Below are 25,421 nucleotides of genomic sequence, written 5' to 3' on the forward strand. Positions count from 1 at the left end.
TCTTAAATATCTCCCAAATTCTTCCCTTTCTCTCCTCGTCCAATGGCACCAACCTAGTCCAAATCACTATCATCCGCCATTGAGATGATGGCAGCAGTCTCCTCACAGATATACAAACATTCATTTCTGGGTCCACCCAATCCATTGTCTGCTCTGCAGTCAGAGTGATTTGTTTCAGAGCAAAAATCTGCTTATATCATATTTTTGTGTGAAATCCTTCAAAGACTGTGGAATAAGTATTCAAATCTGAATGTCTGGACTTTTAGCTACTTGTACAGTCTTCAGTTAATCTCCTAAATTTTTTCTCTTAGTGCTTCAATCACATTGAATCTCCTTCAGTTCCTTTAATCTCTTCTAGAGCTTTGACACAGGCTGTTCCTTAAACTGGAGCATATCCCTTTCTTTCTGTCCTTTAATTACCTTCAGTATCAGATCTCCCATTAGTTATCACATCTTCCAGAAGCAAGGAAGCCTTCTTTGCCCTGGCTGTCTTGAATAAGTCAATCCCTTCATTGCAGGCTCTCATAAAACCTAACTTTCCTTTGTGGCATTTACCAGAGTTAATTTTATGCATGATCATTGGATTAATGTCTGCTGTTTTTCAATTAGCTGTAAGAAATATGAATGAACCTACATGTCTGTTTTTCCTCACCATTGCAATTCTAGAATTAGTATTGCAATACTATTTGTTGAATCAATAAATGATGAACATTGACACAATGTCTATCCTCAAGAATTTTATAATGCAGGATACAGGCAAGTAACAGAAATTACAATGTCTTGGATTAGGTGTTACAATAAGATTACTAGATGCTGTGAGATCAAAGAAGAGGCACTCAAACTGGACTTGTAGGCATGAGAAGGATACCTGAATGAATCAATGTCTAATCTAATATCTGAGGTATGAGTAGACATTAGCCAGGTGTGATTGACAGGTATGAGAGTGTGGTCTTGGAGAAAAGGAGAATGTTACAGGTAAGGTGAACAGAGTAAGCAAAGACCAAGCAATGTGAAATAGAAGGTTCACTTGATGAGCTCAGAGATTTTCAGGATGGCAGGGGCATACAGAAAGAAGAAAGGTAGCATGTAAGAGACAAAAATCATGGAGCTAAGCAGATATTATAGCAATCTGGAATGGGGAGTTCATTATAATATTATAGTTTATTCTGAGGGCAATGGCATAGCACTGAAAGAGTTTTCAGTAGGGACATAATCTTCCCCAGAGCTTTGACACAGGCTCTGTATCTATCTAATACGCACTAAAAACACAGTGTATTTTAGAAATGACATGGTTGTTGTAATCTAGGGAAAGATTAGAGTGTAGCATGACTGAGGCAGGAAAAATGAGTTGTGAGGTTGTTTCAGAAATCCTGGCAAGAGGTGATAGTGGCCTGGAGTAGGGTAGTGTCAGTGGACCTGGAGAGAAGTTGGTAAACCTGAGAAATATTGGAAGGTGGATTCTACGTGATAAGGTGACTGGGTGGATGTGGAAGGTGAGGAGAGGGAGGTAATAAGAATGCCATCTGAGTTTTTTACTTGGATGGCGGTGGGGCTGTCCAGTGAGAAAGGAAGCAGAAGAGGAGAATTCTGGGTGTGGTGGAATGGAGCACTTCAGAGAAATGCTGGGAAATGGTGCTTGCAGGACAGCCTAATGGAGATGCCTGTGAAGCAGTCAGGTGTATGAGATGGGAGCTGGAGAGAGTGATCTGGATAGAAACCATAAGTCCCACCTCTGAGTCATCAGCACCAAGATGGTAATTGAAGTTACAGTGGATGCAAATGTTCATAAGTAATGTTTTGAATGAGAAGAGAAGAGGACCTAGATGCAGCCTCTGAGAAATATGTAAATTTAAGGGATGTCAGAGGAAGGGAAGCTCACAAGGGGGAACCAAGGAAGGCAGAAGCAGAGCCATGTGAAGTGTAGTTGACAACTGGAGAAAAATGTACTGTAAAGAGGAGCTTTGTCCAAATGATCAAGCAACTGCTGAAAGGTTGAAGTACTCAAAGGCTCTAGTGAGAAATAGGTAAGTGATGATTTTGATGAATTATTATTATTTTTATTTGGTGGTGGAGAAGGAAGCTAGATTTCAGTGTTAGGGGAATGCACAGTAGATGAAATTCAGGGAACAGAGAGAGAACTGGCCCCATCAAGTTTTTTATGCACAGGATCCAGGGTCATGTGAGGTGATTATTTTTTTAAGTACAAATACATGAACACTCAAAAATGCCCTTGGGAAGGACTCAATAGAGAGGAAGTGACTGAAGATAAAGAAATTTGAAGGCGTAATCAATACAGCAAGGGTATAAGAAGAAAGACAGTGGGGGATAACACTGAGCACATGGAGGGGGAAATTAGTCTTAAAGCAAGATGAGTAAAACCTCTTTCAGGGTAACTGTATGGAAGGACCGGATGGATACACACACAGATGAGTTTGTATGCTTCATGTTAAAAAGTTTTGTTTTAAAAAAACCTAAATCTGGTTGTTTTATCTGCTCTGTGAATTAGGAGGTAAAGTCATCTGCTGAGACTAAAAAGAAACATGAGTTTGGGGGTTTGAGATGATATAAGTAGCTTGAAACAGCTACTAAGGAGAAAAGAAGAGTGACAGCCTGGAAATCTCTTCTAAGTCACCATTTTTCATGGCTGCATAGTATTCTATTTTGTGGATGTAAAATAATTATTTCAGCCATGATTTGTTAGTGGATCTCCAGGCTGAGTTTGCTTAGCTATTATCATTCATTGCAATGGCTAGTATCAATACATTTATTTAAAATGTTTATTAATTGTCTTCTATGTCTAATATAGAGGATACAGTGATAAGTAAGACATTATTAAAGTAATGAGCTTCAAATTTAATAGAATATGTGACATTATTGGCTCTGAAATAAGAAGAATGTGAGACGTTTCTAAAGAGAGGATCAAAACCAAAGTGTTACAGGAACACAGAGGAAGAAGAGAGTGATTATGGTTTTGGAGGTCCTCCAGAGGCTTAGTAGACAGGATAGCCTCTGATAATGACACCAAAGAATGGGTATCGTTTTAAAGGAAAGAGTTTGAAGAAGGGCATTCATGTAGAGGGGTTGCCCGAGCCAATGCATTCCAACAAGAATGTGCTGACTTCATATCATAATGGGGCATAACATGGCTGGTTTGTCATAGAGAGAAATGAAAGAGAAAGGTGGGGATAGGGCTGGAAAGATGGGTTGTTACAACATCATGCAGGGAGAAGACTCAGATCTTTATTTTATAGACAAAGGTGTGCCATCATTCAAGCCCTCAAGAGACATAGACTCTTGTTGGAAGAAAGAACATAATGGATATTTGATTACATAATAAGGAAAAATATGTCACCAGTCAATAAGTACCAATCCTTAGCTTTGACCCATCACAGTTATACAGTGAATTCTTGTTGAATGAATGAAGGTCAAAGGTAGAAATTGTGAATGTAACTCTTATTCAGAATAGGAAGAGCTTGGCTAGAATGACTAAGAAAAACTTCCCAAGTCACTTTTTCATATCTTTAAGGGAGTGGCTTGACATATTAATCCCTTCCACTCTTGTTTTCTTTCTCTTAAAATGCAAGCTGGCCACTGAAGATTGTTTTCTTCATTTTCGGAGACTTTATAACCATGATATACTTATCGTTACTGATGGACACATGTAGATGCTAACAAAAGAGTCTTTCTTTCTTTCCTTCCTTTTCTCCTTTCTTTCTTTCTCTTTCTTTCTTTCTTTCTTTCTCTCTCTCTCTCGCTCTCTTTCTTTCTTTCTTTTCTTTCTTTCTTTCTCCTTCCTTCCTTCCTTTTCTCCTTTCTTTCTTTCTTTTTTCTTTCTTTCTCTGTTTCTCTCCTTTCTTTCTCTCTTTCTTTCTTCCTAGAAGTTGACATAAGGAAACTTGACAATAGAACCCAAGGGTCTTTTCATAGGTGAAATAGTAGGAGAAACGCTGTTCTCTCTCATCCAAACACCTTCTTCCTGAGAGGCTGTATATCATAGTGATAAGAAGGGTTTATTTGTATTGGCCCAGTATAAAAAGAGTGGTCATGCGGTAATGATACATAAATGTATAGTACGATTAGGACTTGATTCAGTCAAACATTTCACTGGCATTTACGCCAGAAAATTCTAGCTGGAATTTGGTCTGTCTTGAAATGTCCCTCTGTCTTACTTATGCCTAGCATCTCCAATGATGTTTTTGGTATCTCCCTGGAATTTGGTAGATGTGTGTGACATCTGCTACTGAGGCCAAAACGTCCACATTGAAGTCAAAGAAATTACTTTGGAGTCTGTATTTCTATTTATTATGGTCCAGCCAACTCCTACCATTATAATGAATGTTGCTTTGTAGGAGAATGGAGGTCCATACTGGAATATGCACATTTGCCACAATGAATTAACCAGTAGTTGAGGTGATTGTGCATTTTGAAGTTTAATTCATTTCACGGAGAAGTAATACTTTGATGTTTCACTCGTTTGTCTTTTATTTTCATTAAATCAGATTGTAGCATTGGGTTTGGGAGTCCTTTCTCCCTTTGTGTTAATAGTCTGAGAACATACCATCTACCCTTTTTTTTTTTTTTTAACAAAAGGGAAAGCAGACTAAAGATGGTCAGAGAACAGCTTTCCAGGTAGCAAATTGGAGAAGTTGAAAATTATGTCAGACTTCTGTGAAGCTTTTGCTGCTCTGGCCTTAAAATCCCTCATCACCTCAGGGCCCTCCACTTTTCTGTTATGGCCAAGTGTACATCCGTAGTTAGACCCAATTAGCTCCCAGAGAGGACAGATTTTTGTCTCTCTTACCCACTCATATAGCTCCCCAACCCAAGATGAGTAGAGTTGACCCACTCCCCTCTGACACTTGTTTCCATGGAAACCCAACAGGGAACAGGAAGAAGAGTCCAAAATTATGCCTCTTTCAGGGGGCAGAATCCATTAGGCCTGCACATGTGACTGTGGGTTCCTTCACATGGTTATTTTAAAGTAATGAACCTAAGCCTTTCCTGGGTCTGATTCATGCTTTTAAAAGGCAATGAGAGAACACTTTCTGAGAAAGAGGTTACCCTTAGTCTATGTTCATCACTAAAGGTAGACTTTCAGATCATGCACTGCTAGATGAGGCCCTGTCATTCTGCTGTCATGTGAAAGCTGACGTCAACGTAAGGCTTTGGTTTTACAGGGTAAATGCAGGGATGCTGCCAAGAGTTTCAGAAGCTTCTAAGTTTTCTGCCTGATTTATTCTCCTTCCTAAGATTCTTCTCCATCCCTGTTCTCCTTCCAAATCATGTTAGATGTAGAATAGTGTATAGTAGTGTCGCATACAGAAAAGGTTGTACAGGCAAGAAGGTGACCAGTATTATCTGAAGATCTACTATTTCCCAGGCCTTCTGATAGGGATACACACACACACACGCACAAATTGAATCCTGACAGTAACATTTTGAAGTAGATATTATCTCTGGACAGAGCTAATATTTTTGGTATATGTACTAATAATTGTGTGGTATATGTACTTCTAAAGTATCTTTTTCTGTTTTTTTTTTGTGTGTGTGTGTACAGGTATGTTGAAAAATATTTGCAAAATTTGCATGAATTGGATTATATTGTTGTAAAATCTTTCTGCTTAAAAAATGGCATCATAGTATTTCATCATCCTAACACACCAAAGTTTATTTTCCAATCTTACATTGTGGTTATTTAGGTTACTTCGAATCTTATATTCTTGGTTATTTAGGTTGGAAAATATTCCATCATATGTGCTATCACTGATTTATTTAACCACAGCTTTTTTTACATTTAGTAATATCCTTTTATTCCAACTCAAATAATATTGTGACACACTATTGTGGTCACTTTTTGTATGTATTTGATAATTTTCTTATGGTAAATTACTAGAAGTAAAATTACTAGATTAAAAGGCATGAATATTTTTAATGACACTTAATACCTATTTCCAAGTTGGCCTGAAGAAGAATTATTAATGCCTTACATCTGCCGTAGAAGTATATGAGATGGTCCCTTTCCCACATCCTTGCTAAACTAGGTAATTTCAATCCTAATTTATTAACCTGATGGGCAAAAGATAATATTTCATTTTAAGTTGAATTTTCTGATTAGAGTTTATCCCAAGTAAACTTTATTGGTCGAGAAAAACAGAACTAATTTCTACTAAAATAAGAAAAGTTAAGGATTGTCATGTTAGCACCTAGGATGTATTTTGAAACAATTTAAAACTCAAGAGAGTTGATTAGAACATTATTTTGGCTGTTCATGGTATTTAGGGACTCTTTTTCCCTATTGAATCATGTTGTGTATAATCGCATAAAGACACAGCAGGAGATAGATGTTTTTGAAAAAAATTCAGAAGCCAAATTGGAAAGGCAGCCCTCATGATTCACGTCCTTCTGACTTTATCAGTAATTATTTTGCAAGCATTTCCACTCAGTTTGAAACTTCATAGAAGCCACCATTTTTTTTTTCTGGATATCATAGAACTATGCACTGGAAAATATGAATGGAGGAGGATTTTTGAGTTGCTGCATAAAAATTGGAAGATTACAAGACCTGAAAATATCTCTTTTTAGTTTACAATCGTCTATTTGCTTCTACATTAAAAAAATCTTAGGATGTAATATGTACACAATTTGGATAATGGTATACAATGAAAAAAGTACTATACTACCTGGAAGGAAATTTGAGTTTTTATTTATTTATTTATTTATTTATTTATTTGTTTATTTTTTTTCTCCCCCCTCCCCCCACCCCACAACAGTCCCCGAAGTGTGATGTTCCCCTTCCTGTGTCCATGTGTTCTCATTGTTCAATTCCCACCTATGAGTGAGAATATGCGGTGTTTGGTTTTTTGTTCTTGCGATAGTTTACTGAGAATGATGATTTCCAATTTCATCCATGTCCCTACAAAGGACGTGAACTCATCATTTTTTATGGCTGCATAGTATTCCATGGTGTATATGTGCCACATTTTCTTAATCCAGTCTATCATTGTTGGGCATTTGGGTTGGTTCCAAGTCTTTGCTATTGTGAATAATGCTGCAATAAACATACGTGTGCATGTGTCTTTATAGCAGCATGATTTATAGTCCTTTGGGTATATACCCAGTAATGGGATGGCTGGGTCAAATGGAATTTCTAGTTCTAGATCCCTGAGGAATCGCCACACTGACTTCCACAAGGGTTGAACTAGTTTACAGTCCAACCAACAGTGTAAAAGTGTTCCTATTTCTCCACATCCTCTCCAGCACCTGTTGTTTCCTGACTTTTTAATGATTGCCATTCTAACTGGTGTGAGATGGTATCTCATTGTGGTTTTGATTTGCATTTCTCTGATGGCCAGTGATGGTGAGCATTTTTTCATGTGTTTTTTGGCTGCATAAATGTCTTCTTTTGAGAAGTGTCTGTTCATATCCTTCGCCCACTTTTTGATGGGGTTGTTTGTTTTTTTCTTGTAAATTTGTTGGAGTTCATTGTAGATTCTGGATATTAGCCCTTTGTCAGATGAGTAGGTTGCGAAAATTTTCTCCCATTTTGTAGGCTGCCTGTTCACTCTGATGGTAGTTTCCTTTGCTGTGCAGAAACTCTTTAGTTTAATTAGATCCCATTTGTCAATTTTGGCTTTTGTTGCCATTGCTTTTTGTGTTTTAGACATGAAGTCCTTGCCCATGCCTATGTCCTGAATGGTATTGCCTAGGTTTTCTTCTAGGGTTTTTATGGTTTTAGGTCTAACATTTAAGTCTTTAATCCATCTTGAATTGATTTTTGTATAAGGTGTAAGGAAGGGATCCAGTTTCAGCTTTCTACATATGGCTAGCCAGTTTTCCCAGCACCATTTATTAAATAGGGAATCCTTTCCCCATTTCTTGTTTTTGTCAGGTTTGTCAAAGATCAGATAGTTGTAGATATGTGGCATTATTTCTGACGGCTCTGTTCTGTTCCATTGATCTATATCTCTGTTTTGGTACCAGTACCATGCTGTTTTCGTTACTGTAGCCTTGTAGTATAGTTTGAAGTCAGGTAGCCTGATGCCTCCAGCTTTGTTCTTTTGGCTTAGGATTGACTTGGTGATGCGGGCTCTTTTTTGGTTCCATATGAACTTTAAAGTAGTTTTTTCCAATTCTGTGAAGAAAGTCATTGGTAACTTGATGGGGATGGCATTGAATCTGTAAATTACCTTGGGAAGGATGGCCATTTTCATGATATTGATTCTTCCTACCCATGAGCATGGAATGTTCTTCCATTTGTTTGTATCCTCTTTTATTTCCTTGAGCAGTGGTTTGTAGTTCTCCTTGAAGAGGTCCTTCACATCCCTTGTAAGTTGGATTCCTAGGTATTTTATTCTCTTTGAAGCAATTGTGAATGGGAGTTCACTCATGATTTGGCTCTCTGTTTGTCTGTTATTGATGTATAAGAATGCTTGTGATTTTTGTACATTGATTTTGTATCCTGAGACTTTGCTGAAGTTGCTTATCAGCTTAAGGAGATTTTGGGCTGAGACAATGGGGTTTTCTAGATATACTATCATGTCATCTGCAAACAGGGACAATTTGACTTCCTCTTTTCCTAATTGAATACCCTTTATTTCCTTCTCTTGCCTAATTGCCCTGGCCAGAACTTCCAACACTATGTTGAATAGAAGTGGTGAGAGAGGGCATCCCTGTCTTGTGCCAGTTTTCAAAGGGAATGCTTCCAGTTTTTGCCCATTCAGTATGATATTGGCTGTGGGTTTGTCATAAATAGCTCTTATTATTTTGAGATACGACTCATCAATACCTAATTTATTGAGAGTTTTTAGCATGAAGGGTTGTTGAATTTTGTCAAAGGCCTTTTCTGCATCTATTGAGATAATCATGTGGTTTTTGACTTTGGTTCTGTTTATATGCTGGATTACATTTATTGATTTGCGTATATTGAACCAGCCTTGCATCCCAGGGATGAAGCCCACTTGATCATGGTGGATAAGCTTTTTGATGTGCTGCTGGATTCTGTTTGCCAGTATTTTATTGAGGATTTTTGCATCAATGTTCATCAAGGATATTGGTCTAAAATTTTCTTTTTTTGTTGTGTCTCTGCCAGGCTTTGGTATCAGGATGATGCTGGCCTCATAAAATGAGTTAGGGAGGATTCCCTCTTTTTCTATTGATTGGAATAGTTTCAGAAGGAATGGTACCAGCTCATCCTTGTACCTCTGGTAGAATTCGGCTGTGAACCCATCTGGTCCTGGACTTTTTTTGGTTGGTAAGCTATTGATTATTGCCACAATTTCAGCTCCTGTTATTGGTCTATTCAGAGATTCAACTTCTTCCTGGTTTAGTCTTGGGAGGGTGTATGTGTCGAGGAATTTATCCATTTCTTCTAGATTTTCTAGTTTATTTGCGTAGAGGTGTTTGTAATATTCTCTGATGGTAGTTTGTATTTCTGTGGGATCGGTGGTGATATCCCCTTTATCATTTTTTATTGCATCTATTTGATTCTTCTCTCTTTTTTTCTTTATGAATCTTGCTAGCAGTCTATCAATTTTGTTGATCCTTTCAAAAAACCAGCTCCTGGATTCATTTATTTTTTGAAGGGTTTTTTGTGTCTCTATTTCCTTCAGTTCTGCTCTGATTTTAGTTATTTCTTGCCTTCTGCTAGCTTTTGAATGTGTTTGCTCTTGCTTTTCTAGTTCTTTTAATTGTGATGTTAGAGTGTCAATTTTGGATCTTTCCTGCTTTCTCTTGTGGGCATTTAGTGCTATAAATTTCCCTCTACACACTGCTTTGAATGCATCCCAGAGATTCTGGTATGTTGTGTCTTGGTTCTCGTTGGTTTCAAAGAACATCTTTATTTCTGCCTTCATTTCGTTATGTACCCAGTAGTCATTCAGGAGCAGGTTGTTCAGTTTCCACGTAGTTGAGCGGTTTTGAGTGAGATTCTTAATCCTGAGTTCTAGCTTGATTGCACTGTGATCTGAGAGATAGTTTGTTATAATTTCTGTTCTTTTACATTTGCTGAGGAGAGCTTTACTTCCAAGTATGTGGTCAATTTTGGAATAGGTGTGGTGTGGTGCTGAAAAAAAAGTATATTCTGTTGACTTGGGGTGGAGAGTTCTGTAGATGTCTATTAGGTCTGCTTGGTGCAGAGCTGAGTTCAATTCCTGGGTATCCTTGTTGATTTTCTGTTTCGTTGATCTGTCTAATGTTGACAGTGGGGTGTTAAAGTCTCCCATTATTAATGTGTGGGAGTCTAAGTCTCTTTGTAGGTCACTCAGGACTTGCTTTATGAATCTGGGTGCTTCTGTATTGGGTGCATATATATTTAGGATAGTTAGCTCTTCTTGTTGAATTAATCCCTTTACCATTATGTAATGGCCTTCTTTGTCTCTTTTGATCTTTGTTGGTTTAAAGTCTGTTTTATCAGAGACTAGGATTGCAACCCCTGCCTTTTTTTGTTTTCCATTTGCTTGGTAGATCTTCCTCCATCCTTTTATTTTGAGCCTATGTGTGTCTCTGCACGTGAGATGGGTTTCCTGAATACAGCACACTGATGGGTCTTGACTCTTTATCCAATTTGCCAGTCTGTGTCTTTTAATTGGAGCATTTAGTCCATTTACATTTAAAGTTAATATTGTTATGTGTGAATCTGATCCTGTCATTATGATGTTAGCTGGTTATTTTGCTCATTAGTTGATGCAGTCTCTTCCTAGTCTTGATGGTCTTTACATTTCGGTATGATTTTGCAGTGGCTGGTACCAGTTGTGCCTTTCCATGTTTAGCGCTTCCTTCAGGAGCTCTTTTAGGGCAGGCCTGGTGGTGACAAAATCTCTCAGCATTTGCTTGTCTGTAAAGTATTTTATTTCTCCTTCACTTATGAAGCTTAGTTTGGCAGGATATGAAATTCTGGGTTGAAAATTCTTTTCTTTAAGAATGTTGAATATTGGCCCCCACTCTCTTCTGGCTTGTAGGGTTTCTGCCGAGAGATCCACTGTTAGTCTGATGGGCTTCCCTTTGATGGTAACCCGACCTTTCTCTCTGGCTGCCCTTAACATTTTTTCCTTCATTTCAACTTTGGTGAATCTGACAATTATGTGTCTTGGAGTTGCTCTTCTCGAGGAGTATCTTTGTGGCGTTCTCTGTATTTCCTGAATCTGAATGTTGGCCTGCCTTGCTAGATTGGGGAAGTTCTCCTGGATAATATCCTGCAGAGTGTTTTCCAACTTGTTTCTATTCTCCCCGTCACTTTCAGGTACACCAATCAGACGTAGATTTGGTCTTTTCACATAGTCCCACATTTCTTGGAGGCTTTGCTCGTTTCTTTTTATTCTTTTTTCTCTAAACTTCCCTTCTCGCTTCATTTCATTCATTTCATCTTCCAGGGCTGATACCCTTTCTTCCATTTGATCGCATCGGCTCCTGAGGCTTCTGCATTCTTCACGTAGTTCTCGAGCCTTGGTTTTCAGCTCCATCAGCTCCTTTAAGCACTTCTCTGTATTGGTTATTCTAGTTATACATTCTTCTAAATTTTTTTCAAAGTTTTCAACTTCTTTGCCTTTGGTTTGAATATCCTCCCGTAGCTCGGAGTAATTTGATCGTCTGAAGCCTTCTTCTCTCAGCTTGTCAAAGTCATTCTCCGTCCAGCTTTGTTCCGTTGCTGGTGAGGAACTGTGTTCCTTTGGAGGAGGAGAGGTACTCTGCTTTTTAGAGTTTCCAGTTTTTCTGCTCTGTTTTTTCCCCATCTTTGTGGTTTTATCTACTTTTGGTCTTTGATGATGGTGATGTACAGATGGGCTTTTGGTGTGGATGTCCTTTCTGTTAGTTTTCCTTCTAACAGACAGGACCCTCAGCTGCAGGTCTGTTGGAGTACCTGGCCGGCCGTGTGAGGTGTCAGTCTGCCCCTGCTGGGGGGTGCCTCCCAGTTAGGCTGCTCGGGGGTCAGGGGTCAGGGACCCACTTGAGGAGGCAGTCAGCCCGTTCTCAGATCTCCAGTTGCGTGCTGGGAGAACCACTGCTCTCCTCAAAGCTGTCAGACAGGGACATTTAAGTCTGCAGAGGTTACTGCTGTCTTTTTGTTTGTCTGTGCCCTGCCCCCAGAGGTGGAGCCTACAGAGGCAGGCAGGCCTCCTTGAGCTGTGGTGGGCTCCACCCAGTTCAAGCTTCCTGGCTGCTTTGTTTACCTAAGCGAGCCTGGGCAATGGCGGGCGCCCCTCCCCCAGCCTCGCTGCCGACTTGCTGTTTGATCTCAGACTGCTGTGCTAGCAATCAGGGAGACTCCGTGGGCATAGGACCCTCTGAGCCAGGTGCAGGCTATACTCTCCTGGGGCACCGTTTCCTAAGCCCGTCGGAAAAGCACAGTATTCGGGTGGGAGTGGCCCGATTTTCCAGGTGCCGTCTGTCACCCCTGGAAAGGGAACTCCCTGACCCCTTGGGCTTCCCGAGTGAGGCAATGCCTCGCCCCTGCTTTGGCTGGCGCACGGTGCACTCACCCACTGACCTGCGCCCACTGTCTGGCACTCCCTAGTGAGATGAACACGGTACCTCAGATGGAAATGCAGAAATCACCCGTCTTCTGCGTCCCTCGCGCTGGGAGCTGTAGACCAGAGCTGTTCCTACTCAGCCATCTTGGCTCCTCTCCGGAAATTTGAGTTTTAACCCAGAATTTATTCAATAGGAAGCTGTGTAACTTTAGCTAGATTATATTACTTCTCTGGTCTTTGATATCACGATGCACAAAATGAAAGAGATGGAATAGACAATGTTTATAGCCCTTTTCCAAACCCAATATTTAGCTCTATTATTTTCTGGGTGGGAAGAGATATCTTAGTGATTAATTTTTGCATAAGTAACCAAATTAACTACAAATCTGTCATTTTCCATTGAATATTCATGAATAACAGGAGGTATTGGGCAGAGAGATAATATCTTTTACTGTCTATCTACTGTTCTATATTTTTAACTTAAAGAGAGGAAGGAAAATGTCCTGAATTTTTATGTTGACTCTTAGGTTAGTGGTGTATACTTCATGTATCAGGTGGCTGAAATTTTAGTTGTGCATTAAAAATGCATTCCATTTCTTGAATGTTTAATATCATTTTCATAGCCAACAAGCAGAATGGACTATGACAGCTATTTTTCTCTGCTCAGCATGTTTTGTAGCCCTGTTTCTGGTTTCTGGAGGAAATCCTAAGCCACTCCTTGTAGTTCTGATGGAGCTGTCAATCATAGTGTCTGCTCCTCTACCTAAATCCACTCATTGAAAAGCAGGTGACTGAGCTAGGCCAATTAAAGCCCACTCTGGGACAAAATTTTTTGCTGCAGTTGGAGGGAAAGATTCTCTCTTCCCTTTGAATCTCAAGTTAAAACTTGTAGAGCTGACCTTGCCAGTGGCCATCATTCCCAGCAGGTGGAAGTAGCTTGCCTGCAAGAAGATGGAGTCAGGCTGACCAAGAAAGAGAATTAAAAGTGGATATACATGAATAACTCTGATGATACTGGTTGTATCCCTGAATCCTGCAGTGTACACATGATTCAGTGATTCCATTTTGAAAATTAAGCTTTTTGAATTGTTTTCCAATGTTAGCAATTGAAATGATCCTAATATAGCAAATAAAAGGGAAGTTAAAACCAAAAACAAAGCTGTTTCCAAATAATTCTTTTTGGAGGCTTGTTCAGTGCATACACGCATTTTGATGAATAGTGAAAAATAATTATAATGATAGTAGTTCAAACAAAGAGCTCTGGGTTGTTAGTTTGGACTAGAGGCATGCTTATCAAATATGTACTTCTTGGTAGCTTTGTTGGTCAAAGCTACCAACAAAATATGAGACATTATTATAAAGCCACAGGTAATTAAAAACTACTTGGAAAAGTTATTGCCTATTTGTAACAGATTTTAGCATGTGCACATTTGAAATAATGGTACTGTTGGTAAGAATCCTGAAAAGAAAATTAAGAGAACTGGGCTGAAGTCTCAGTTTTATATTCAAAGGTGTGCTGCCATGGGTAGGTGGCTTTTCCCCGGGACTTAGCGTCCTCTTCTGTGAAATGAGGTGTTTGGGATTTGTTGCCCTATGGATCTTTTCAGTTCAGAAGCTCTCCTCCTCTCATCCCCTCTCCTCTCATCTCTGCTTTTTCTTCCACTATGGTGTGTAATTCTGATATCTCAAGTCATGAGAGGCATAACTGAGCTGGAGAATTTACAAGGAAGGGTGGTCAAGTAATCAAGATAAGAAAAACACAAAAGCAAAGGATTCTTCAAATTGGAAAATAGTTTGAGAAGGACCAGATCAATAAGATTAAATGTACTTTGTGGTTCACCAAACCATTTTCCCTTTGGCTTCTGAGAACATACTAGATTATATTTCTGGCTATGATTGCAGTGAGGTGTGGCCTTGTGAATGAGTTATTGCCAATAAGATATTAGAATAAATGATGTACACCACCTGTAGGTCTGGACCCTAAACTTCTCACTAAGTCCTCTACATTCATTCTTTTCTTTTCTCTACTGATTGAATGCAGAGGATCCAGTGGTGGACTCCAAAGGCTGTCAGGATAAATGGAAAGAGCCTGGGTCCATGAATGACTGCATGGAGCAAAGCCATGAGTCTTTTTCTTCATTGATTTATGTATCCTTCCTTATCTCACTTATTTATTCATTTATGTAACATGGGCCAACATTACCCTTCACCAAAATAACTCTAATAGCACTGCCAAGGACAGAATGCTCAGTTGAATGGACTCTGACCCTGACTCATTGTCTTATTTTTATTTTTTTCTATTTAAATAAAATGTAACATGAAGCAGTAGAATACAGGTTTCAGGGACAGTAACTGATTTTTTCATTCTGTACCCAGACATTTAGCATTATGTACCTGTTACAGCCTGATATGGTATGGATCTGTGTCCTTGCCCAAATCTCATGTGGACTTGTAATCCCCAATGTTGGACATGCGGCCTGGTGGGAGACAACTGGATCACGGGGGCTGAGTTCTTATGAGTGGGTTAGCATCATCCCCTCAGTGCTGTTCTCGTGATAGTGAGTGAGTGAGTTATTGCGAGATCTGGTTGTTTGAAAGTGTGTAGCACCTCCCTCTTCTCCCTCGGTCCTGCTCCTGCCAAGTAAGATGCCTGCTCCCACTCTGTCTGCCATGATTGTAAATTTCCTGAGGCTTCCTCAGAAGCAGAAGCTACTATACTTTCTGTACAGCCTGCAGCACCGGGAGCCAATTAAACTTTTTTTCATTATAAACTACCCAATCTCAGACATTTCTTTATAGCAGTGTGTGAACGGACTATTACACAGCCATTGCAAGTTTCAGCAACTCAACACCTCTTTATTTGTTTTATCTATCATTATGGTTCTGATGCCTATTGTGCCTCTCTTAATCTTCCTAAAGAGAGGTCCCAGAGTCTGTGATCTCCTCCTGAAAACTTTGTTGACTTTTTTGTCTTTACCCTGCAGCAAAGGGATAAATGTTCTCTTGAATAGCAGGGATTATTTATGGCAAAGGTTTCCTCAATGTCAATTTGTCCACAGAGGGAAGTACAACTCCAAGGGCATGTTCTTTTCTGGATGCCAGACCCAACTCCCATTAGCACTAACGAGCACTACGTGTGTGACTGTTGCCTTTTCTGGGCCACTGCAGCATAGAGAGAAGCCTTTTCTCATCCATCACATCACCATCAACCCTTGCTCACTCACTTCCTTCTTTTCTAAGTAGCTTTCCAGATGAGAAAGTGGAAACATTCCATTGTTTATCTCTGACCAAAATGTTCTTTTCAATAACAGTGATAAGGTCTTCCAAAGCCAAAAGGTCTTCCAAAGTCCAGCACCGTCCTGTGTCCTGTGCTCTCCCTGGACACAGGACCGTTCTAAAGGACTTGGCCTCATAGAACGGTCAAATCTTGCTTATTTATAGGGCTAATTGTAACCTCTTGAAGCTGAGGAACTCTGACTTCTTTGGATCTAACACAGTACTTGGCATCCTGCTAGGTGAGCAGCAGATGTTCCATAACCATAGCCGGGTACTTGCTATGGCCTTGCAGCTGTTGTGGAGGCAAGACTGCCCATGAATAGCAGAGGTGATATAGATATATCTGGCCTTGGCCAGGGATGGTGTGAGACATTCTACAGTGCTCAGAGCAGCCTGTGTCACAAAGGAGTCTATCCCAAAGTGTCTACAGTTGGGAGGCTGAGAAATCCTACACTAGAGTCAGTTTCTATGGCTCATAATTAATAACTTTTCTAAAATAGGTGGTATTATTAACTGTATTTTACAATGAGGGAAGAGATTGAATTAGATTAAATAAAATGTTTAGGAATAAATACTAAAGATAGCCTGGTAAAGGAGAGATTGATGTTAGCCAGATTTTAATGATCTTTTGTTAAGGAAACTATTGGTGTTTTTTGACAAAAAGCACAATTTGACTTTGTGGTGGCTTTGTAACATGTCAACTTGGCTACAGTGACCTACATTTCCCCAAATCCTTATTTTTTGCATGTTTCCGGATAGGATTGAACAAAAGAGATATTTTTGGGTGAAATATGTGGGGCAGACATGATGCATCTGCCGTTTTGTAGTTCACACGTATTGTCACTGACTTGCAGGCTCACCTTTGGTGTGAGGTCGGAGCCAGCCCACAACCATTTCACTTTCCCTTGGATCTGCCTCCAGTTCTTGCAACTCTTGGGTCAGATGTGTGTGTAGTTCTGTGAGGGAAAGGCCTAGCTTCTGTAGGACACCCACTATAACAAGAACAGACAGGGGTTTCCGTCTGTGCTTGTGGGCTCCAGCTTGTGACTGTGGTTCTAGCTTGATCTTGCTTACTCCCACATAACATTCATCTTCTCTTTCCGAATGTCTGCCCTCCGGACTTGAAGTTTCACCATCAGACAGGATGACAACCATCCCTCAGTGACTGCTTAAGCAGCTCTCACAACTGTAGAAAGTGAAATCGCTGTAGCAAATATATGTGTGTGTATGTGCATATAGACAGACACACACATACAGACACACACACACCCATATATATATGTGGTTTTGCTTCTCTGATTGCGCCTTGATATAACTGGTAACATTTTTGATAAAAGTTATTATTATGAGAAAGTCATAAATTAATAACTACATAAAAAGTTTTGAATAAAGTAAAAAAGCCACTTATAATCCCCTCATCTTAAAATAACTACTATTCAGTTCTGTAATCGCCTTCCTCTTTCCACAGGTATACACTAAAACAAAAAAGCAATGTCGTATAAATGAAAACATGTGCATCTCTAGGTATCAATTTATTTTTTGCCTTAGCTTCCTCACTTCTATCATATTCATATCCAGTGTTCTCTGCTGCCAGTGAGATGGACATTGGTATCTCTATTCCTCGCTTTAACATCCAACATTGAAATGGGGAAAATACTTCTTACACACTCTTGTACTATGCTCTGTTATAGCGTCTTGTGCTGTGCTCTGTTATAGAAAAAACATAACATTCCTTGGGAGCTCAATTTATTAGTGATATACATTTTTAATTTTTAAATGTATTTGTGTAATATCTTCAACAGCTTGGAGGACATCATAAGGTATAGGATGAAAGGCAATTTGAGAAGTCCACTGCCTCTTGTCCTCAAATTTACTCTTTCCCTGCTTTAATGATTCATAACCGTTTACAAAGGGAATGGGCCTTCATCCTCTCTTTCCTTAGGGTAAAGTTTCTTTCCATGAGGAGGAAGGCAATACAATTTGTTGTCCATTCTAGGACCTTCTTGAGAGAAGAGGGAGTATGCCTAACAATTATGCTGGGACAGTAGGCACAGATATTATGTTACTTATGAGGCTGTCTGGCCTGTCATGAAACAGACCATTCTTATGTCAAACCCATCTTACCTGGGACAGAGGCATTTTTACGTATTTATAGTCATACTCTATATTGCACTATTTTACAGACCACCAACAATGTATGAGTTCCAATTTCACTACATTCTCACTAACACTTGTTATTTTCCATTTAAAAAGAAAATTCTAGCCATAATGATGGGTGCAAAATGACATCTCATTATGGTTTTAATTTGCATTTCCCTAATGACAATGATTTTGAGGATATTTTCATGTCCTTATTGACTAATTATTTATCTACTTTAGGGAAATGTCTATTTAGGTTCTGTATCCAAGTTTTAACAGGGTTATTGGATTTTTGTTGTTGAGTTCTTTATATATTCTTTATACTAGGCCCTATGGTTTGCAAAAATTTTCTCCCATTATGTAAATTGTCTTTTCACTTTCTTGGTAGTGTCCTTTAATATACATAAGTTTTTATTTTTGATGAAGTTTAATTTATCCTTTTATTTTGTTGCTTGTGTTCTTGGTGTCACTTTAAAGAAACACTATCTAACCTAAGGTTAAAAATATTTAACCCTATATTTTCTTCCAAGAGTTTGAGTTTATCTCTTAAATTTAGGCTTTTGATTCTTTTGGGTTAATATTTGTATATGGCATGTGGTTGGAGTCTAAATTCATTCTTTTGTATGTAGATATCCAGTTGTCTCAGTAACATTTGTTGAAAAGACTGTTCTTTCTCTATTGAATGTATCGGTGCCTCTGTCAAAACCCAACTGACCCTAGAGCTATGAGTTTATTTTTGGTCTCCCAATTCTGTTTCATTGATCTATATATCTATCATTACACCAGTAACATACTATCTTGACTATTGTGACTTTGTAATAAGTTTTGGAGTTGGGCAGTGTATATCTTTCAACTTAGTTCTTTTTTACAATTCAGTTGGCTATTCAAGCGCTCTTGTAATTCCATATGAATTTTTGTTTCAGCTTGTCCATTTTCATGTCATTCATATGGAGATAGAGCTAGTCTTACTTTCTTCCTTTCCCATTTAGGTGCTTACCCTGCCCGCCAACCTACCTTCCCTCCTTCCTCCCTGCCCCCAACTACCCTGACTGGAACTGTCAGTGAAATGTTGAACAGAAATGGGGAGAGTGGGCATCCTTGTCTTGTTCTTGATTTTAGGACCAAAGTTTTTAACATTAAGTATGATGTCAGCTGGAGGTTTTTCATAGATGTCTTTTATCAGGTTGATGAAGTTTATTTCTGTTCCTAGTTAGTTGAATGTTTTTTATTATGAAAGGATGTTGGTTTTTGTCAAATGCTTTTTCTCCATTTTCTGAGATAATTATATGGATTTTGCTTTTATTCTATTGACATGGAGTATTATATTAATTTATTTTTAGATGTTAAACCAACTTTGCATTCTCACTGAGTCATGATTTATAATCATTTCAATATGCTGCTGAATTTTGTTTGCTCATATTTTGTTGAAGACTTTTGCATCTATATTCAGATGAGATATTAATTGGTGGTTTCCTTTTCTTGCAGTGTTTTTGTCTAGCTTTGGTATTAATAGTAGCCTGATATAATAAGTGAGAAAGTGTTTCTTCCACTTCCATTTTTTTGGAAGAATTTGTGAAGGATTAGTTTTAATTCTTCTTTCTGTGTTTGGTGAAATTCACCAGTGACGCCATCTTCACTGGAATTTCCAGTGATAAATGGAAATTTTGATTACTAATTCAATCTTTTTATTGTTGTTATAGGTCTATTTATATTTTCTATTTCTTTTGGAGTCTGTTTTGGCAGTTTGTGTGTTTCTAGGATTTGCCAATATCATTTGGGTTATTCGATTTCTTATTATCTTTTCATTTCTATAAGGTCTGTAGTAATGTCCCCACTTGCATTCCTAATTTTAGGAATTTGAGTATTCTCTTTTTTTCTTGGTCATTTTAGGTAAAGCTTTGTTAATTCTGTTGATGTTTGGAAAGAACTAAATTTTTGTTTTGTTGATTCTGTATTCTTTTTTACTCTTTATTTTGTTTATCTCCACTGTAATCTTTATTATTTCCTTCTTTATGCTGGCTTTGGGCTTACTTTGCTATTGCTTTTCTAGTTTCTTAAGGTAGAAGGCTAGGCTATTGACTTCAAATCTTCTTTTTAAATTGAGTCATTTATAGCTACATATTTCTCTCTGAGCACTACTTTCACTGCATTCCAGTTTTGGTATGCTGTGTTTTTATTTTCATATATTTGAAATTTTCCTTTGATTTCTTCTTTGACACATTGGTCGATTAAGAATGTGTTGTTTAATTTTTATATATTCATGAATTTTCCAGATTTTCTTTTGTTATTCATTTTTAACTGCATTCCATTGTCATTAAAGAAGGCTTCATATTATTTCAATCTTTTAAAATTTATTGAGACTAATTTTATTGCCTAAAATATAGTCTTTCCTGGTGAATTCTCCATGTGCATTTGGGAAGAAGAGTGAATTAAGAAAGCATAAGGAGAAAGCCACAATATCTTTTGTGACCTAGTCTTGAAGTTATTGTTCCATAATTTTTGCAATCTTCTATTGGTTACACGACTCATCCTTATTCAGTGTGGTAAGGATTATATAAATGCATGAACACTACAAGGTAATAATCATTCAGGGTCATGTCAAAGCCTGACAACCATAGTCTTCATTCTGGTTCCCAGTGATTCACAACCCTCACACGTGCAAAATATACTCACCCTCTTACAAGGCTCCAAAAAATCTCACCCTACTACAATATTACACAAAGTCCAGAATCTCCTTATCATTTAAATTGTCCAGATGTGAATGGGGCTTCTAGGGTACTCCTTAAGAACATTTCCTCGCATATGGTTTCTCTCAAGCTGAAGACCTGTGAACTAAAACTTAAGTTATTTCTTCTACTCACACCCAAATAGAATCATGGCATTCCCATAAGATAGTGGCTATAAAATCTCCTGTTCAGGGGCAAGAAGCCTGGCCAGAACCAGGGGAAGGGTGCAAATCAAATCAGGCATGCAGATTTCACAGGCAGGGGAAGAACTGAAGCCCTTTTTTCTCACAGCTGGGAGTCAGATAGCCTCAGGCAAGTTTTTAAGCCCATCACCCTCCACCTGGAAACAGACTCCGGGCTGTTGGTAAGGGGCACAGTGTGAGTAAGAAAGGCCTTTTGGATTGCATGGGAGCTGGGTGATGCCTGTGACTGCAGCTTTCCCCCACTTTCCTGACAACCTGCATGACTCAGCAAAGACAACCATAATCCTCCCCTACACAACTCCAGTGACCTGGGAATCTTACCCCCATACCCCACAGCAGCCTCAGCCAGACATGCCCAAGGAGAGTCGGAGCTCAGACACGCCTAGCCTCATCCCCACCTGATGGTCTTTCTCTATCCACCCTGGTAGTGAAAGATAAATGGCGTATAATCTTGGGAGTTCTAGGGCCCTGCACACCACCAGTCCTTCTCCACACTACTACAGCTGGTGCTTTCTGGAAAGTACCACCTCCTGGCAGGTGACCAACCAGCACAAAAATAGAACATTAAACCATCAAAGCTAAGGGCCTTCCCAGAATCCATTGCACCCGCCGCCACCTCCACTGGAAAGGAGCTGGTATCCATGTCTGAGAGACACATAGACAGTTCACATCACAGGAATCTGTGCAGACAACCCCCAGTAGCAGCCCAGAGCCAGGGAGACATGCTGGGTGGCTAGACACAGAAGCGAGACAACAATCACTGCAGTTTGGCTCACAGGAAGCCACATCCATAGGAAAAGGGGGAGAGTACTACATGAAGGGAACACCCCATGGGCCAAAAGAATCTGAACAACAGCCTTCAGCCCTAGATCTTCCCTCTGACAGAACCTACTTGTCAGAAGAAGGAACCAGAAAACCAACCCTGGTAGTACAACAAAACAAGGCTCTTCAGCACCCTGCCAAAAATTACACTAGTTCACCAGCAATGGATCCAAACCAAGAAGAAATCCCTGATCTACCAGAAAAAGAATTCAGGAGGTTAGTTATTAAGATAATAAGGGAAGGACCAGAGACAGGCAAAGCCCAATGCAAAGAAATCCAAAAAATGATACAAGAAGTGAGGGGAGAAATATTCATGGAAATAGATATCTTAAAGAAAAATGATCAAAAATTCAGGAAACTTTGGACACACTTTTAGAAATGCAAAGTGCTCTGGAAAGTCTTAGCAATAGAATTGGATAACTAGAAGAAAGAAAATCAGAGCTCAAAGACAAGGTCTTCTAATTAAACCAATCCAACAAAGACAAAGAAAAAAGAATAAGAAAATATGAACAAAGCCACAAAGAAGTCTGGGATTATGCTAAACCACCAAACCTAAGAATAATCTTCTTCTGAGGAAGAAGATAATTCTAAAAGCCTGGAAAAACATATTTGGGGGAATAATCAAGGAAAGCTTCCCCAGCCTTGAGAGAGACCTAGACTTCCAAATACAAGAAGGATAAAAAACACCCAGGAAATTCATCGCAAAAAGATCTTTGCCTAGGCACATTGTCATCAGGTTATCCAAAGTCAAGACAGGAAAGAATCTTATGAGCTATGAGACAGAAGCACCAGGTAACTTATAAAGGAAAACTTAACAGATTAACAGCAAATTTCTCAGCAGAAACCCTACAAGCTTGAAGGGATTCGGGACCTATCTTCAGCCTCCTCAAACAAAACAATTATCAGCCAAGAATTTTGTATCCAGCGAAACTAAGCATCATATATGAAGGAAAGATACAGTTGTTTTCAGACAAACAAATGCTGAGAGAATTCACCATTACCAAACCACCACTACAAAAGGAGCTCTAAATCTTGAAACAAATCCTGGGAACATGAAAACAGAGCCTCTTTAAAGCATAAATCATGCAGGACCTATAAAACAAAAATACAAGTTAAAAAGCAAAAACAAACAATAAAAACAAAACCAAAGTACACAGGCAACAAAGAGCATGGTGGAAGCAACAGTACCTCACATTTCAATACTAACATTGAATGTAAATAGCCTAAATGCTCCACTTAAAAGATACAGAACTGCAGAATGGAGAAGAACTCACCAACCGACTATCCGCTGCCTTCAGGAGACTCACATAACACATAAGGACTCACATAAAGTAAAGGGGTGAAAATGGACACCCAAAGCGAACAGGGGTAGCTATTCTTATATCAGACAAAACAAACTTTAAAGCAAGAGCAGTTAAAAGAGACAAAGAGGGACAGACAGTATATAATGGTAAAAGGTCTTGTCTGACAAAAAAATTCCACAATCCTAAACATATATGCACCTAACACTGGAGCTCCCAAATTGATAAAAACAATTACTAATAGACCTAAGAAATGAGATAGACAGCAACACTGTAATAGTGGGGGACTTTAATACTTCACTGACAGCACTAGACAGGTCATCAAGACAGAAAGTCAACAAAGAAACAATGGATTTAAACTATACCTTGGAACAAATTGACTTAACAGATTTATATAGAACCTTTCATCTAACAACCCCAGAATACACATTCTATTCAACAGCACATGGAACTTTCTCCAAGATAGACCATATGATAGGCCATAAAACGAGCCTCAGTAAATTTAAGAAAATTGATATTATATCAAGCACTCTCTCAGACCACAGTGGAATAAAACTGGAAATCAACTCCAAAAGGAACCTTCAAAACCATGCAAATACATGGAAATTAAATAACTTGCTCCTGAATGAGCATTGGATCAAAAATAAAATCAACATGGAAATTAAAAAATTCTTTGAACTGAATGACAATAATGACACAACCTATCAAAACCTTTGGGATATAGCAAAGGTGTTGCTAAGAGGAAAGTTCATAACCCTAAATGCCTGCATCAAAAAGTCTGAAAGAGCACAAACAGACAATCTAAGGTCACACCTCAAGGAACTAGAGAAACAAGAACAAACCAAACCCAAATCCAGCAGAAGAAAGGAAATAACCAAGATCAGAGCAGAACTAAATGAAATTGAAACAAAAAAAATACAAAATATAAATGAAACAAAACTGATTCTTTAAAAAGATAAATAAAATTGATATACTATGAGCAAAATTAACCAAGAAAAGCAGAGGAAATCCAAATAAACTCGCTAAGAAACGAAACAGGAGATATTACAATTGACAGCACTGAAATACAAAAGATCATTCGAGCCTACTATGAACACCTTTATGCACATAAACTAGAAAATCTAGAAGAGATGGATAAATTCCTGGAAAGATAAAACCCTGCTAGCTTAAATCAGGAAGAATTAAATAACCTGAACAGACCAATAACAAGTTAGTGAGATTGAAATTGTAATTTAAAAATTACCAACAAAAAAAGTCCAGGACCAGACAGATTCACAGCAGAAATCTAACAGACATTCAAAGAATTGGTACCAATCCTTTTGACACTATTCCACAAGATAGAGAAAGAAGGAACCCTCTCTAATTCATTCTATGAAGCCAGCATCACTATAATACCAAAACCAGGAAAGGACATAATCAAAAGAGAAAACTACAGACCAATATCCTTGATGAACATAGATGCTAAAATGTTTAACAAAATACTAGCTAACCGAATCCAACAACATATCAAAAAGATAATCCACCATGATCAAGTGGGTTTCATACCAGGGATGCAGGGATGGTTTAACATATGCAAGTCAATGAATGTGATATAAACAGAAATTAAAAAAAATCACATGATCATCTCAATAGATGGAGAAAAAGCATTGGGCAAAATCCAGCATTGCTTTATGATTAAAACTCTCAGAAAAATCGGCATACAAGGGACATACCTGAATGTAATAAAAGCCATCTATGACAAACCCACAGCCAACATAATACTGAATGGGGAAAAGTTGAAAGCATTCCCTCTGAGAACTGGAACAAGACAAGGATGCCCACTCTCACCACTCCTCTTCAACATAGTACTGGAAGTCCTAGCCAGAATAATCAGATAAGAGAAAGAAATAAAGGACATCCAAATTGGTAAAGAGGAAGTCAAACTGTCACTGTTTGCTGACAATATGATCGTTTACCTTGAAAACCCTAAAGACTTCTCTAGAAAGCTCCCAGGACTGATAAAAGAATTCAGCAAAGTTTCTGGACACGAGATTAATGTACACATATCAGTAGTTCTTCTATACACCAACAGTGACCAAGCAGTGAATCAAATCAAGAACTCAACCACTTTTACAATAGCTGCAAAAAAAAAAAAAAGAAAAAGAAAAAGAAAAAAAATACTTAGGAATATACTTAACAAAGGAGTCAAAAGACCTCTACAAGGAAAACTACAAATCATATTCTTTTCATGACACAAACAAATGGAAACACATCCCATGCTCATGGATGGGTAGAATCAATATTGCGAAAATGACCATACTGCTAAAAGCAATCTGCAGGTTCAATGCAATCCCCAACCGAATACCACCATCATTCTTCACAGAATTAGAAAAAACAATTATAAAATTCACATCTTTCCAAAAAAGAGCCTCAATAGCCAAAGCAAGACTAAGCAAAAAGAATAAATTTGGAGGCATCACTCTACCTGATTTCAAGTTATAGTTTAATGCC

This window comes from Pongo abelii, chromosome 7 (assembly GCF_028885655.2).
Source record: "Pongo abelii isolate AG06213 chromosome 7, NHGRI_mPonAbe1-v2.0_pri, whole genome shotgun sequence".
NCBI classification, from domain to species: Eukaryota; Metazoa; Chordata; class Mammalia; order Primates; family Hominidae; genus Pongo; species Pongo abelii.